We start from the raw sequence: 16,869 nt of genomic DNA on the forward strand, positions 1-16,869 counted from the left end.
TAATAAACATGGCAAATATGGTTAAAGACCATTTAGCAAATGTCATTGCATGCGTAGATTGAGCTGTCCCAAAACTGATCCAATGACTAAATAGGATGGGATGGTTCTAGGATGAGCATCCCAACGGGTCTATAATTGAAAGACCAATAAATAACAGGCTGAAACTAGAACTGCTAGGACCCATTTAAGACACATATTTACTTATTTAGCATTTTTTTTGGTACACTTATTTAGGGTTAGTTAATACTTAATAGTTATAACTTATATATGAGTTATGTCATAATTACCCAAAAAAAAAATTTGTGTCAAAGAAACACCTATATTTGAGTAACTTAAATGTTTGAGACTATGAAGGCCCAAAACTATTAAGGAACCGGACCCAAACCCAGAACCAGAACTAGGTTATGTCGTAATTACAAAGGAACACTTGCATTTGAGTATTTGAGACTTCAAGGGTCTGTATGGCAACGTTAAAAAAAACTGTTTCTGTTTTAGTACTTTTTTGGAACAGAAATGGGACAAAACCTGTCTGTGTTTACCCCTTTTTTTTTTTGATTGAAGAAGTAAAAAAAAACCAGATTTGCCACAGTTTTGAGAAACAACAAAAAGGAGCTCCGAAAAAACAGAAACACAAATTGAAAGCAAAAAAGTGCATGATACAGACTCGATATTCACGAATCACCAGCAACTCCAACTCCACCGCCACCACCTCTGCTGCCATGGAAAAAGACTCAATCGAAACCGCCAAGCTATCGGTTCCACAAGAAACCAAGATGACAGAGAGTGGGAGTTTAAAAAGTTAAAGGTTTCAACTGGTTTCGACCAGTTTTGATCGAAACTGGTCGAAACCAGTTGAACAAACCAAACCATGACTTAAAAGCATGGAAAAAATGAACTCATTCAAAACCGACCGAAACCATTGAGATATCTCGGTTTCGCAAGAAACCAAGACTAGACAGAGTGGGAGTTTAAAAAGTTAAAGGTTTCAGTTGGTTTCAATCGAAACTGGTCGAAACTAGTCGAACCAAACCAAACCATACCTTAGAAGTAACAAGTTTCGATCGAAACTTGCCACTTCTCGCAAGTTTCGATCGAAACATGCCATTTCTCGCAAGTTTCGATCGAAACATAGGAGAACTCAGTGGTTTCGACATAGGGAGTAGGAATTTGGCTAAAAAGTGTGGATTTCTTCGCATATTTCCTTCGTTTGATACATCTACAACTTACATCAATTCTCTTAATCTAGTGTGTGAATATGGGGATATGGGGATGGGTCAGGTGCTGGGTCATCCTTTGTCGACAGTCTCTTCGGGTATCCATCTCAGTCATGTGTGTTGGGTCCAACTTCTTACAGTCACAGTGAGCCCTTCCCTAGGTTGGGATATCTTATACAAGTTGATGATGGGGCAGCTATGGACTATCGGAACAATTGGGCTCAAAGCAAGTCATGGGATACATATGTGGTACATTTAGAGGAATGGCTCCAAAATATTCAATGGTACATAGCTCGCGGATTGGACCCACCAAGAAACTCCGCATGGAATTGAGCAAATGTTGACAGTTGAGCAACTTTTTTTTATTTGGATAACATGTATTATTCAGTGTTCTTGTACTTTAACTTTATGTGAACTAAGTATTATAATACCAGATTTAGTGTATCCTTCAGCATACACTAGTAAACTTGGGTCAATAACCACAAGTACCATTTTGAGTGTTTTCTTTTTATGAAAATAGTTCATGCATTGTGTTTAGAATTTCAAAAATATGCTGTATACAAAAAATCAGACCTAAAAAACCATTTCTGGGCCTCAAACCCTCCGTCTTGAGTTGACTGGGAAAAAGTACCAAGTTTCGACCATATCTCAGTTCGGGCTGGTCGAAACCCGAGATTTAGAACCTTGGCCGCCGCAGCCACCACTACCACCTCCACCTTCACTGCCACCAATACCACCACCACAGAATAAAAGAAATTATTCTCTTAATATGCAATCCATAAATGGCAGAAACAATTTTTTTCCAATTTTACCATACAATATTTGTTGATACAGAATTACTCCAAAATCACATAAACACAAAAAACTGTTTCTGACTCCATCTAAAACTTGTGAGATCTCGACCGAGATCTCAATTTTCCAAGGGTTCGAGACGAGATCTCATACGAGTTCTAAAAGTGCAATTTCTCGGTCGAGATCTCGACCCAAACTCCTTTATATGAGTGCCAGATCTTGAGATCTGGGCGAGATCTCGGTAGGAAATCTTGGTATACAGACACCTATCTCTTAGTATACAAACATTTATGCCAGAAATCAGGACAGACACTTATTTATGCCTAATCTCTTGGTATCATTTAAATAATATGTTTTCCTTAAGATATTATTCATAAATAAGCAAATACCCCCCTATTTGAATCCAATAAAAATAGTTTAAAAATCAAATTCCAAAAGGAAAAAAAGTCAACCCCCCAGTTCAAGAACAAAAATTGGATTTTCGGCGGTAGGTGCAATTTTCAACTTTCTAATGCTGGGGATTTCTCAAATCTTAAAATTCTATAAATCTTAATATGGTAAAACATTGCTAAAAACCAAAAGTACGGTAAAATATTCATTTGTTTAGATGTCCAAAAAAATATTTTCATTCAGAGTGATTTTGACAGCATTCGCGCACACCAAATTAAGTTTGACCAGTACATAACTCCTTCAATATAAATCAGATTTAAGGCCAAGATTGTTTAAATCAGATTTATATTGAAGGAGTTATGTACCAGTCAAACATAGTTTGGTGTGCGCGAATGCTGTCAAAATCGCTCTGAATGAAAATATTTTTTTGGACATCAAAACAAATGAATATTTTACCGTACTTTTGGTTTTTAACAATGTTTTACCATATTAACATTTATGGAATTTTAAGATTTGAGAAATCCTTAGCATTAGAAAGTTGAAAATTGCACCTACTGCTGAAAATCCAATTTTTGTTCTTGAACTGGGGGGTCGACTTTTTTTCCTTTTGGAATTTTATTTTTTAACTATTTTTATTGGACTCAAATACGGAGTATTTGCTTATTTATGAATAATATCTTAAGTAAATGAATACAAAAACATTTACTTAAATGATAGAGAAAATTACTTGGACACCCCCTAGAATATTGCCCATTTTCTTACTATTCCCAACTTTTCAAACAATTACTTGATACCCCCTGAAACCTGACGGTGTTAGTCTGTTGTTAGTGTTTAAATGGAAATGTCCATTTTACCCTCACCCCTAACCTCCAGTAAACCATAAAACGCAGGAAAAACCTGCAATTGAAAATCTAATACCCAGCCCTCGGTGTTGCACTTCTGCTGGCCATTCCGGCAGTCAGCCGCAGCACTGTCCAACACCTGTGATGACCGTCCGTCAGGCGGTCAGTTAGTTTAGTTCTTCTCTCCCTATTATATTTTGGGTTATTTGGGGAAGGAAGGAAGGGAGGGAGGGAGTTGGGAGCGACACGATTTCTTTATTTCGCAAGCAATTCAAAAACCTTAGTTTGTTTGTTTTCTGCTCCAATCTTCCTCTATTAAATTAACTCAATTTCTTCACTTTGATTTTGACAATTGATATTTATTTTCAACAATCTCTCTGTTGATTTGCAACCAATCTTGCGCTTCGATCTTTTATTTCCATCTCAGGTAGGGTTATTAGGGTTATTTTGCTCCCTCCCCCACTGTTCTTTTTTTCTCTTTATTTTTGCTCCTTAATTCTTTTGGTTGATAGATCGGTGTGTTATGTTCTTTCAATGTTTGAAATTCGCAGATTGCAGTTGCAGTAGCAAAAGTCTCGCCATGGCCAAAAGTTCTTTCAATCAAATTGGTGTCGGCTCCATTTCGTGCTTAATCTTTGAGGATGCCCTAATGGTTTTTGAAACAGCGGCCATGGCTGCCCATTTTTTTTTTTTGGTTACAGTAAGAAGAAGAAGAAGAAGAAGAAGGAGAAGGGGGGTAAATCTGTCACTTCAGTACCCTTTAAGGGTAGTTTAGGCATTACAAAAGAAATAACCGATGACATCATCACTAAACTAATGGACATGACCTACTTGAAAGAAATGGTAAAATGCAAGGGGTGTTAAAGTAATTGTTTGAAAAAGGGGGGATAGTAAGAAAAGGGGCAATAGTCTAGGGGGTGTCCAAGTAATTTTCTCTAAATGATATTAGGCATAAATAAGTGTCTGTCCTGGTTTCTGTCCTGATTTCTTGCATAAGTAAGTATCTGCCCTGGTTTCCCACTAAGTGAAACTCCTATTTGGATTTTGTTTTTGCAAAATCTGATAGTGTCAATGTGTTTAAATGGCCTAAAATAGGCTGAGTACCAAGTTTCAGACCAAACTAGGTCTAAAACCCACCGAAACCAGGTTTCAAGTTGAAAAAAAAAATGCACCAACTCGACCGAGATCTCGGTTTTTCCCAGGGTCGAGTTCCGAGTTTTAGTATCTTGTCTGACTCAGAAACATTGCCATACAGAGCCTAAGTGCCCAGAACCTGATCGGCTCATTATTAAAACGAAACCAAATCCTAGTTTTGGGACCGTTTAGTATATAAGGCAATTTTGGAATCGGCCCCTTCAACTGGAACCAGTAAGGAATCTCTCTGATTACCTAGAACCATCCCATTTTACACCTTTATTATATGAGGTGCACCCTTATTGATGTATGCATATGTGCTCTTCCATTGAAGCACTAGATGGCAATTGCCCTCACTTTTCTTTTTAATCGCTACAAGAAAAATGGGCAAGGCCTGAGATTCTGTGGAGGTTTTAACGGCGGTAATACTAAAGTTTCATATTTAGTGGCGGCAAAATAATACCACCATAAAATATTCAAGGGTGCAACTTGTTGTCACCAAGTAGGTGAACTAAGAAATTAAAACCTTACATTTTTTGCCCTTGTCTTATTATCAAAAGTTATTTAAGTCAATGATAAAAAGGCATTTTCAAAATAAGTTGAAAGCGACTTTCATAATGTCATTTTCAATAGTTATCATTGTCCATGTGAAATGACATGATTTATCCTCATGGGAAAAAAAAGTATGTTACACTAAAAGGGTAAAAATGGAAAGATTACAATCTTGTATTAACCAACCTTGGTGACAACAAGATTACCGAATATTGAACATGTTAAAAATATAGTAGAGGATAAAAAATTCCGCTTCTAAAGAGAGTTTTTGCAAACAGTAAAAGCGCATTGAGTTCAACACATTCAGTGGCAGTTTTATATTACCACCACTACAAGTGCATCTTTAGTGACAGTTTATCATTACTGCCACAAATATCTTTTTATAATTCCAAAAATCTACACATTTTAGCAAAGCATGGTGGAATGGACCCTTCAATTCTACCCTTTAAAAAAAAATAGATAGAGAGTTGTGGATGACCACTTTATACATGCAAGTGGGTATTGGGGCTCTAGCCTCTAGTATTCTAGCCATTAAAAGGTTGACTTAGCAATGTTGACCAAATCAATTTGATTGGAAACTCAAATGATTTTATCTTCATCATTAACGATGGTCTCATGCTGATGTAGATCGAAGCATGAAGAAGACAGACAAAATTCCAAAAAAAAAAGTTACTGTTCACGTGAACAATACCGTGAACAGTACCATGAGTTACTGTTTACATGACATTGTTCATATGAACAGTGATTTGGGGCTGATATGGACAGACTGGTGGAGATTGAAAGCAACTTGAAGACTTTATTTAATTTCTATTTTTATTAGGCCTAGTTTCTAATTCAGTCATTATTGTGTTTCTAATTTTGTTCCTTGCATGTTGGCTGAACTATAAAGCCTAGTTTCTATTTTCATTAGGTTTCTATTTTTTTTTAGAAGTTGCTATTTCTTTTAGGAGTTTTTATTTCTTAAGTTTTTTATTTTGTAAGCTGACCTATTCCATTAAATAGGCAGCCCCTCTTGTAATAGAAACAGATTTGGAGAAAATAATTTTCAGGCCTTGTTGCCATCAGTTATGGGAGAAATTCCATGTTTCAACAGCTGGGATAGTTGTGGGTAAGAGACCCAGGCTGAGAGAGCCATTCCCCTACCCCGTTCTCTTCTATATCCGTTTCGTCTTCTTCTTCTTCTTATCCTTTTATGTTATTCTTCAAATGTAACAAAAAAGTAGCAATAAAAAAAAAGAGTTGCAGTTTTTAATTTGATATTTTCATTGTATCGATCTTGGTTGCAATCGATCTCCCGCTGGTTTCCCTGGTTCGAGGTCGACTTTTGCATTACAAGCTCTACTCTATGTCTTTGATTTCCTTTGATTGCCCCGAAAAGGACCCACAAATTGTGCCCATATGGTTTACGAGATTTTTTTTATTTATTTGGATTAAAAGTCATTTATTGATCAAAGCATGATGGGCTCATGGAGTCCCTGTTGCAGAGATGGACAAGCTATGGAGTGGATATAAGTCAAATTGTCGCACACCTTAACGACAATACCTTCTGGGCCAAGGTGCCAGAAACCAAATTGATGAACCTTGGAATATAGACGAAAGAGCACTCTAGGAAATATGGTGAGAGATGCTGGATATCCTTAATGTTAGAAGTTATTGATTAAGGGTTCACAGCACTGTGAACAGTGTCGTGAACAGTATTCACGGGTACTGTTCACGTGAACAGTAATTTGACTTTGATGATGTATTTCCATTTATGCCCTTAATAGGGTTATGTCTTATTATATATTGAATGAAATGGGAGTGATGCAGATACACTACCTTGGACTGACCCAAACCCAGTTTGGAATCCAGATGGAGATGAACCGGGTCCAGATTGAGTTTTTGGAATTTAGTAGGATTTTAGGAATTTATGCTATTTGGGGAAATAATGTCTTTTAGTTTATTCTATTCTCTTTATTTTAGAAGTTAGCTACATAGGATATCTGGTTTTCTAATTGTTCTTAGATTCTTCATTTGAATTAGTTTCCTAGTTAGAAAGTTGGTCTTTATTTTTAGGAGTCTTTTATTTCTCTTTATATATGGTGTAACTCCCCATTGTTGAATAGATTTTGAAGAATGAATTGAATTTATGGTTTGAGTAGCCTGAGGGCTGTGTGCGTGTGCACTCTTCTTCCCCCTCCCCCTTGCTTATGCGATTTCTCCTCTCTCCTCCTGCAACTCTAATTCTTCCCAGCTTCCCCTCTTCTCCTAACAGGCCCTCCACCAATTTGGTATCAGAGCCGAAGGATCCATCTCGTTCCCCATCACCCTCTCTCATTCTCTTCCCTATTCTCTCTTTCCGTTACTGTTCTGCTATACGACCAGCAGCAGTGAAATAAAATAAAAAAAATCACCCTTCGACTCCAGCGACCACAACTCCCCTTCGTTTCGACCCTCTTAGCAAAACCCAACCCACCTTCTCTTTCTTCCTCGCTGTAACAGCAAACCAAAAAAATAAAATAAAATTTCTCCCTCCCTTTGATTCCCATTCCCACCCCAATCTCTTCGATCCCCAGCGGCACCCCATCCCACCACCTCCTTTGTTTTCGTTTTCGCTTAACATTCACTGCCCCCTGCTTCTTGGTTTTGCCAGAACCGAACAAAAAAAAAAGTGCAGAGAGAGCAAGAGAACTGACACCGAAAGAAAAAAGAAATCGCACCTGATTTCAGCAGCTGTGGTTCGAACTCCATCTCCAGCATGCATCACTGGTCATCGAAGTTCCACTGCTGATCGAGCTCCTCGGTTGCAGCTCGCTGCACTTCTCCCACCATCTCCTCTCTGGTTCTCCAGCGGTAGAAAGCAAGTCCATAACGTCTTCTGCCCCCTACGATAAGTTCTCCCATTACTCCCAATTTTCCAACAGTACCCCTCCCTTCTAACGGCTTAGTTGTTTTAAGGGTTAAATTTATTTTTCCAGAATTGCACCTCTTTCTACCAATACTCTAAATTATCCTTTTTTCTCTTTATTTTTTTTTAATTTATTTTTTCCCCAAGTTACTCTTCTGATGTCTCTTGTTTCCATTTTCTCCTAAATTTTCTTTAGTTCCCAAGTTTACCCCCTCCTCTATACGTGATGCTCCTCTGATGTGTTTCCCAGAATCTCAATTCTGCCTATTGTTATATCTTTCACTTCATTTATGGGATTGCCATTAACTCTTTGATTTGATTACTTTCTTCTGGACATGGAATATTTTGTGTTCTGTTTAGAGTTTGATTGCCCAATGGAAAGCTTGCTGTGTTGTTTATTGATGAAGGGCAAGCACCAATTTTGTCTCACGATCTGTGGTAGAGATATTATCCAAGAACGACCAGATCATTGTTCACTCTGAGGATTATGTATTCGTCGAAGTCCCAGTTTCTTATTATTGTGATGGTGCTCATTGTGAAGTGTTTGATTCTCCTCGGCATGTTATTAAATTGGGTCGTGAATGGCTAGAAGAACGAAAAGGCATTATTGATCTTGACGAAAACTTGTGCACTCTACATCCTTTTCACATGCCCCAGACATTCATTCTTCATGGGTTAGTTGATGATGTTTGTTCCAAGCCAAAAGAGGCAGCAACGGTGATACAGCCTCAACCAGAGCAGCCAATAGTGGCAACGGAAGATGAGCAGATCGTAGCTCAAGTAACGACGGATTCTAGTGTAGTGAAAGCTATTCCACATCATAAGTTTGTTCTTCCCCACAATTTTCCAGCCATGGATGCACCCCCAAAGCTTCATATTTTGGATTTTCTTCAAGTTGCAAACATGGAACCTATAGCCCCTGCTAGTGAGCTTTTATTCCTACCATTCTACAAAACTCGTGGACGAGTTTTTCTCAACACTGGAGGAATTGATGCAGATACACTACCTTGGACAGACCCAAACCCAGTTTGGTATCCAGATGGAGATGAACCGGGCATAGTTATCAAGGCGTCGCCGTTGCCATGGCATCCAGGCTCCTTGGTCGTCTTGGACACCTTGGGCGCCATGGCGGTGTCACCTTGAATTTTGACCCTCTAAAACGCATGGTCGCCTTGCCGCCATGATAACTATGGAACCGGGTCCAGATTGAGTTTTTGGAATTTAGTAGGATTTTAGGAATTTATGTTATTTGGGGAAATAATGACTTTTAGTTTATTTTATTCTCTTTATTTTAGAAGTTAGCTAAGTAGGATATTTGGTTTTCTAATTGTTCTTAGTTTCCTTATTTGAATTAGTTTCCTAGTTAGAAAGTTAGTCTTTATTTTTAGGAGTCTTTTATTTCTCTTTATATATGGTGTAACTCCCCATCGTTGAATAGATTTTGAATAATGAATTGAGTTTATGGTTTGAGTAGCCTGAGGGCTGTGTGCATGTGCACTCTTCTTCCCCCTCCCCCCTTCTTCTTATGCGATTTCTCCTCTCTCCTCCTGCAACTCTGATTCTTCCCAGCTTCCCCTCTTCTCCTAACCGACCCTCCACCAGGGAGACTCAACATAATGTTGTGACTCCCAAGTTACAGCTCTCTCTCTTCTTCTTTCTTCTCCTCTCTTCTCTTCTCCACTTCTACAGATGGAGGAAACCTTAGTGGTAATGAATCAACATCTCCTGCTAAAGGGTGGTCTTCTCGATTTTCTTTAGCAAATGATGCTACTGAAGAAGGATTCTCTCCACTTTGTAGAGCCTTCCATGTTAAACGGAGTTCGCACCGCCTCATGCTCCAAGGAGGTTTTTCTGCATAAATGGCTTGCTATAAATCATCTATTATAGGTTATTTCTTAGGACATTGTCCTTCTTTTGAAGCTGTCAAGATGACATTATCCAAAGTGTGGAAGATTTCAGGTTCAATGGAGGTTTTACTCCTTGAAAATGGGTTCTATCTATTTAATTTTAGTCATGAAGAAGACAAACTGAGAGTTCTAGAAGGACCTTGGCATGTTCCTAAGAAAGCTCTAATCCTCCACCCTTGGAGCCGCCCATTGATCTCTCTTCAAAATCAAGATCTCAGTTCACTATGTATGGGACAAATGCACAATCACAAGGAAGAAAGCCAAACAAACAATCACAATATGAAGAATTTAATGTGTTTCGGCACAAATGTCTTAATCCACTGGAGAGAACCAGAAATTTTCTACTAAACCTGAAAAACTCTCTACAACTCTCTCCACCTCGCAAAGTGATTTCCCCTTTGCTTGTGTCTAATACTACAAGGTCTGGGAGTAGTATTACTTACCAATCCCATTTTTTTCTGCCTTTTCATTGGGATTGATTCTTGTTTGCATATTCTTATTCTATATTCCATCGAACTCCCATTTTGTAGCTGCTGCACAGCTCCATATTATGTGGGAGCCAAAAGTGTCTTAATCATATTTGCTGTGATGTTCATGAATGGTTCAGAATATTACAACGATTTCCATCTTTGGACTGTTGGAGATGGGGTCACTTCACTGGTTTGTACAGGTATTTTTGTTTCACTAATTAGTACTATCCTAGACACATCAAGGGACGGGGTTATTTGGACTACAAGATTAAACCAGATTATAGAACAAGACTTGATAAGCAATGATTTCTTGTTCTCTCACAGTGATATGCACAGACACCAAAAGATGTTTTCATTCTTACGCTCTGCATCTTAAATGTGCCCCCATACACCCCTCCCAAATCGAATCACTTGTATTTGCAGCTCTCCTAACCCAACCCTTACCCATTTTTGGATGAACATCCTATACCTATATTTTCTCCGTCGTTAAATCTCTAAAAAATTTCACTGTAATTCCAAACCTTACCTTTCACGCTACCATGTGTTCCCCACACATTCCCCAATCCAAAGTGAATCAAAAATAGGGATCTCACTGCTCTAATTTAATCCCACATGATTCCTAGATTCATTCACTTTTTTTTTTGGTGGGGGGTTGATGTATCTATTCTTTCAATCGTAAGTCCTTTCAGTCTTTCCATACTTCTATCAGATATACACTACTCCATCAGAGACAAACAACTCTTTTAAGTGCAACCCTCATCTTGATGTAGATCGAAGCATGAAGAGAAGAATGACCAAAATAGAAGTCGGAAAAAATTTACTGTTCACATAAAGAGTACGCAATTTACTGTTCATATGAACAGTGTTGTGAGTCCAGCTTAGATTATATGTGCTTCTATTTTCCAATATCTAGAAGCCTTGGACAGCAAGGCACTCAAGGATCGATGGGACAGCTTCTAGAAGTTATTGTTTCCTTTTTGTTATTTCAGTCCTTATTAATCTTAGCTAAATTAGAGTTTCTGTTTTAGTTGTTTAGCAGAGTTAGAGTTTCTATTCTAGTTACCTTCTAATTTGGTTCCATCACTTGTAACCCATTATTCATCCAGACTCCACCCATCACAGATATGTACGAAAGATAGGTGTAGCGCAAGTTAAAGAAGCCTAAAGAAGGATGAAAGTAGGCAAGACACTAGGACCGGATGAGATTCCAACAGAAGTGTGGAAGGCCCTATGAGTATGTGGGGTATGTTGGTTAACCAAGTTATTTAACAAGATTATGATCACAAGGAGAATGCTAGATGATTGGAGGAGAAGCATTGTAGTTCCGGTCTACAAAAATAAGGATGATGTCCAGAGCTGCAATAACTATAGAAGCATAAAACTGATGAGTCATACTATGAAACTGTGGGAGAAGGTTATTGAACCCATTTGAGAAGAGAGACTCATATCTCGAAGAATCAATTTGGTTTTATGCCAGGTAGATCCACAACAAAAAAGCTATCTACCTCCTAAGGAGGCTCATGGAAAGATGTAGAGTTAGCAGGAAGAATCTCCATATGGTTTTTATAGACTAGGAGAAAGCCTATGACAGAGTACCTAGAGATTTAATCTGGCATGTTCTTGTCAAGAGAGGGGAATAAAGTATATTGAGGTAATTAAAGATATGTATGAGGGTGTGGTGACTAGTGTGAGATCTATGGGTGGCCAGGCAAGGAATTCCCAATTCCGGTTGGGTTACATCAAGGATCAGCCCTAAGCCCTTATTTGTTTGCGCTTATCATGGATGAATTAACCAAGAACATCCAAGACGAGGTACCGTGGTGTATGCTCTTCGTCGATGATATCGTTTTGGTGGATGAGACAAAACCAAGGATTAACGCTAAGTTTGAGTTGTGGAGGTTGACATTGGAAACAAGAGGCTTTAAGATTAGTAGATCAAAGACGGAGTATATGATGTGCAACTTTAGTCACACTATGATGGATGATGACATGGTGAAAATTGAGGAGCGAGAGATACCGCCAAGTGACTATTTTAGATATCTAGGGTCTATCATACACAAAGAAAGTGACATAGATGATGATGTTTCACAAAGAATTAAAGTAGGATGGATGAAGTGGAGAGCTACCACCGGAGTTCTGTGCAATCGACACATTCCTTTAAAGCTTAAAGGAAAGTTATACATGACTGTTGTCCACCTGGCTATGATATATGGGGTGGAATGTTGGGCAGTTACGAAGTGCCATATAACAAAGCTATGTGTTGCAGAGATGAGGATTAAGATGGATGTGCGGCAAAACTAGGAAGGATAAAGTGAGGAACAAACGTATTAGAGCTGATGTGGGAGTTGCCTCGATCAACGACAAACTCCAAGAATGTTGCCTGAGGAGGTTTGGCCATATACAACAGAGGCCTAGGGATGCCCCAGAAACGAGAAGTGATCTGATGCCGATTGAAGGAGCTAAAAAAGCTAGGGGCATGCCTAAAATGACCATAGGTGAGGTTGTGAAGAATGACATGCATAGTCTGGGTCTTGTACCAAGTATGACCTCAGATAGAGCCTATTGGAGGGCAAGGATCCACGTTATCGACACCATGTAGCTGAGATTTTCCAGAATTCCTAGGCTATCATCTTTCCTCTTACTTTCATCTTTCATTTATCATTACTTAACTTTCTTATCCCATTTCTTTTTGAGTTTCTCTTACTTTCCTTTCCCTTTGTGAGGACCTCAATTTTCTCTACTTTGTTTTTGAAAGGATCCATGTAGCCAACCCCATTTATTTGGGATAAGGGTGTGTTGTTGTTGTACTTGTAACCCAAGTCTCAGCTTTATAAGGGAACTTTATATTTATTTGTTTCTATTTTTGGGTCTTATATATTGTACTGCCCTAAGAGGCCACCCAACGATTTATGTTGATGAATGAAACTTGCTTTTATGCAACTTATGTCCTGGCAGTAGGATGAGAGGCTGATAGAGCCGACCCTATCCCCCTATCTGTGTTCTTGTATCTTCTTCTTTCTTCTTCCACTCGATCCCGGCTGTTGTTGCTACTTTGAGGCTGCAAATCAACTGCTGTTACAATTCTTGTGAAGACCAGAAACAATTCTTAATCAGTTAATCACCATTAAGACCTGCTGCTGTTTACTCACTCAAGTGAAGGACAGCTGCACACCTGCGGCTCTATTTCTCTACCTGATTCTGCTCAAGGCTTCAGAACTCATCAACTACTAGGCCTATTGAGGCCATATTTGAAGCATCTTGAGAGTCCATCCCGCTCTTCAATCGACTCTGCTTGGTTTTTCCAACTGCTGGTCAGATTGCTTTCTCCATTAACCTTCTATTTTTGAAGACCAGTTCCTATTTTCGAACCCTATAAAAAACTCAGCAATTGGCCATCAGATTTGGCTCAAATGTGGAGCAGACATTCACTTAACTAAGGGCAGTCTTTGATAAGGCTTGGAGGACATTCCCAGTGCTGGTTTGCCTAGTGTTTGCTACTTTCTAATTTCTGTACTTACCTTTTAGTTTCTGGTTTCAGCCTAGAGACCCTAGACTAGGCCTGGGTTTGGGAATTAATTGTTGCTTCAATTATATTGTAATGTGGGTATTCTCGGGGTTTGGTTATCTCTAATCTAGCCATATATTATATCTAATACTCAGTTAGGAGCTTTTAGCATTTTACATAAAGTTACCCTCTCAAACCTCTTCTTTTGACCCCCAAAAAATAAAAAATAAACAAATAATTAGCCTCGGACAATTATAACCAAAGCTTTTCTGTGTTCTGTCTACCTGTGGTATGTTTTATTCCATTTCTTCTTCTTTTGGAGATGTTAGTAATCAATCCAGTTTATTTAATCATTCTTCTTCTCCTTCAGTCAGAATCAAAGTAGCTCATAAATCAAGAAAACATGATGAAAATTGATTGATATAACAATTAGAGATCAGCATTTGCATGTTCAAATGTCAGGATATTTGGATAAATCAGCATATCAACATATTGTATGAGCTGTTCACATAAAGCCATTGTGAAAAGGTTTAGTTAGGGGTATTCTCCCCTCCCCATCTTTGTTTATCAGTCAAAATAAATGGGAAATTTTGAGAAAAGCCCAACCCAAAAATCCATGGAAGCAGAGACATTACTGATTCATGCATAATGCAAGTCAGATGCTGAACTTAACATCCTTCAAGTAAGAAACTATTTCCCAATTTCCCGAAGGACCATTTCAATAGAACACAGGACACACATAACCAGCCTCTATTCCCACCCAACTAACTGATCTACAATGTTGATAATCACTTTAAACTCAGAAAACTAAACAAAAAACACAGAAACCCCCACTATCCAGAAAGCATTCCGAGACTGGCTGTTATTAATTCAGTTTGTTTTGGGCATTAAAAGAATAAAATTTGGCCTTTCAGGTCAATTTATCTTTCTATTCCCAACCAAAACTTCCAATAAAGTCAATATCTGACCTCATTTTAAATTCAAGATGCAAGGATTTGTTTGACCAGAAACTAGAACGGAGTCCCAATAGACAAACAGATTGAGAAGAGTTGTTGGTTTCCTTTACCTGTGAGGGAACGTCTTGTAATTGGTCATGGGCAAGGTGACTAAATTCCTCCTAGCATTGGTAGCGGACTTTTGAACCGCCCCAAGAACCTCCTTAGCCTTGCCAACACCAACCCAAACCTGACCCTGCTTATCGCCCACCAACACAATAGCCCTGAAATGCAATTGCTTCCCACCCTTGACTACCTTAGTCACTCTCCTCAACTGAACCACTCTTTCCTCTAGCCCATCCCTGACCTTCTCCTTCTTCGTCTTCGACCCAAACGCAGTAGCCTTCTTCATCTAGGAGTCCATGACATAGATAATGTTACCGAGCACACTAACGCCATTGCAGGCGGGTCCATACATCTCCTCATAGGCAGCGGCGGTTTCAGGAACACCCTCGTCGAAGGCCGGTTGAGACACGTAGCCTTCGGGAGGCTCGACAGGTTCGGAGGGAATTTCCTTTTCTGGGTTAAATTCATCGAAGAAGGTGGTGTCGATGTCGTTGGATTTAGCCTGTGAGGGCTTGAATTTGCTGGGTTTGGGGAGGAATGAGAGGGAAAATGTTGGTGGGGTTTTGGGTGTCCTAATTTTGCTGTATAAGAAGCAGAAATTGATGGGTAGAAAGGGTTCAGGGGATAGTTTGAAGTGAGAGGTAGGAAGAGCTGTACGGGTAGAGAGCGAGGGCACAGAAGATAGAGCGGTTGCAGAGGCAGCCATTCTTCCAGTTGTTTGAACTTTTCTGTTTCTCAGTTGAAGAAGATAACCTCAATAAATGATGCAGTGATCCAAGACCATGAGAGCAATCGCTTCTGTTTCTGTTGCCTTGCCCCCCTCTCTCTCTCTCTTCTCTAGAACGGCAGGCTTATCTCAAACCCATTCTCTCAGCCCGGCCCCTTTGGTGAGGGTCCAGTGGAGAGTGATGACCGATGACAATGGGGTTCACCGTACACAGATTGAACCGGATGATCAGATTTCAGACATCCAACCATGAAAACCTAACAAGGATATTCCGGATTAGACTGTGAGATCATCAAGGCTGCAAATCCTATGGATGCAATTTCGTCCCGGTGGATTCGAGCCCACCTTGATCCTGAACAGAATTTGAGCTGAGATACGAGGGCGGATTAAATCTAAGAATTTATTATTGTGAGTCAAGGCCGGGCTGAGCCAGGATTGAGGCCTCAAGTTGAGCTCAGCATGACCCTGCATTTTTCTTTCTTTTTCTTCCTCTTCTCCCTGACTCACCCCAGTCCCTACATCTCCTAAAGATAGTTTTAGTTGATTACCACATTGACAACCTGAAATCGACTGATTTTATGTAGTTTCACACATAATAATAGATATAGAGAGGAATAGGTATGTTAGCGGTATACCGTATGCTAACACCTTATGTCTGTCTATCTCTTCCACCCTTTGAAATTATTTCCTTACCCCTCAAAAGAAGCAATAGAGAGAGATAGACTCATAGGGTGCTAGTATACCTAGCCTTTTTCCCTTAATAGATATAGTAGAACTTTAGTGGGAAGAAACTTATACCATGCCTTAATAGCCCATGGTACCTTCAGTTAAAACAGATAGAATTTCAAACCATGCAGTTAAAATACCTTATCCAAACTAGAAAGGAAGGAAAATAATACCATAGTTGTCACGCCCCATGGTCAAGGCAAATCAAGCCCAGCTCAACTTGGCCTTGGGGCAGGTCAAGGTTGGGGTTTTCAGTCGTTGAGTGAGGGTCGGGTTGAATTGGGCCCCTCTATGTGACCTCGAGGTTGAGTTGGGGTTTTGACAACTCTAACCCAACCCGACCCTATTGCAGCCCTAACTAATCCATTGGGTTGAGTGGTTGTTGGCCAAGTCAATCTTCAACTTCAACAACACTTACTACTAACTAATATATTGAATCTTAGTTGCTAATAAGGTTTTAAAAAGTTTGACCCAACCCGTCCCTGTTGCAGCCCTAGCTAATCCGTTGGTTTGAGTGGTTGTTGGCCAAGTCAATCTTCAGCAACACTTAATGCTTACTAATACATCAAATCTAAATCCAACTAAGCCTTTTCTTCTCAGGATTCAAAAAATTCAGAGTGATTTAATTTCTAATTCAAATGAAATCAGATTGTGCTCCATTG

The 16,869-nt window shown here is 39.3% G+C and overlaps 1 pseudogene; it reads right to left on the reverse strand.

Annotated features, from left to right (window-relative positions):
• Positions 1-14,402: 14,402 nt before the first annotated feature.
• Positions 14,403-15,522, reverse strand: LOC122641008 (annotated as a pseudogene).
• Positions 15,523-16,869: the final 1,347 nt, after the last annotated feature.

This window comes from Telopea speciosissima, chromosome 9, assembly GCF_018873765.1.
Source record: "Telopea speciosissima isolate NSW1024214 ecotype Mountain lineage chromosome 9, Tspe_v1, whole genome shotgun sequence".
NCBI classification, from domain to species: Eukaryota; Viridiplantae; Streptophyta; class Magnoliopsida; order Proteales; family Proteaceae; genus Telopea; species Telopea speciosissima.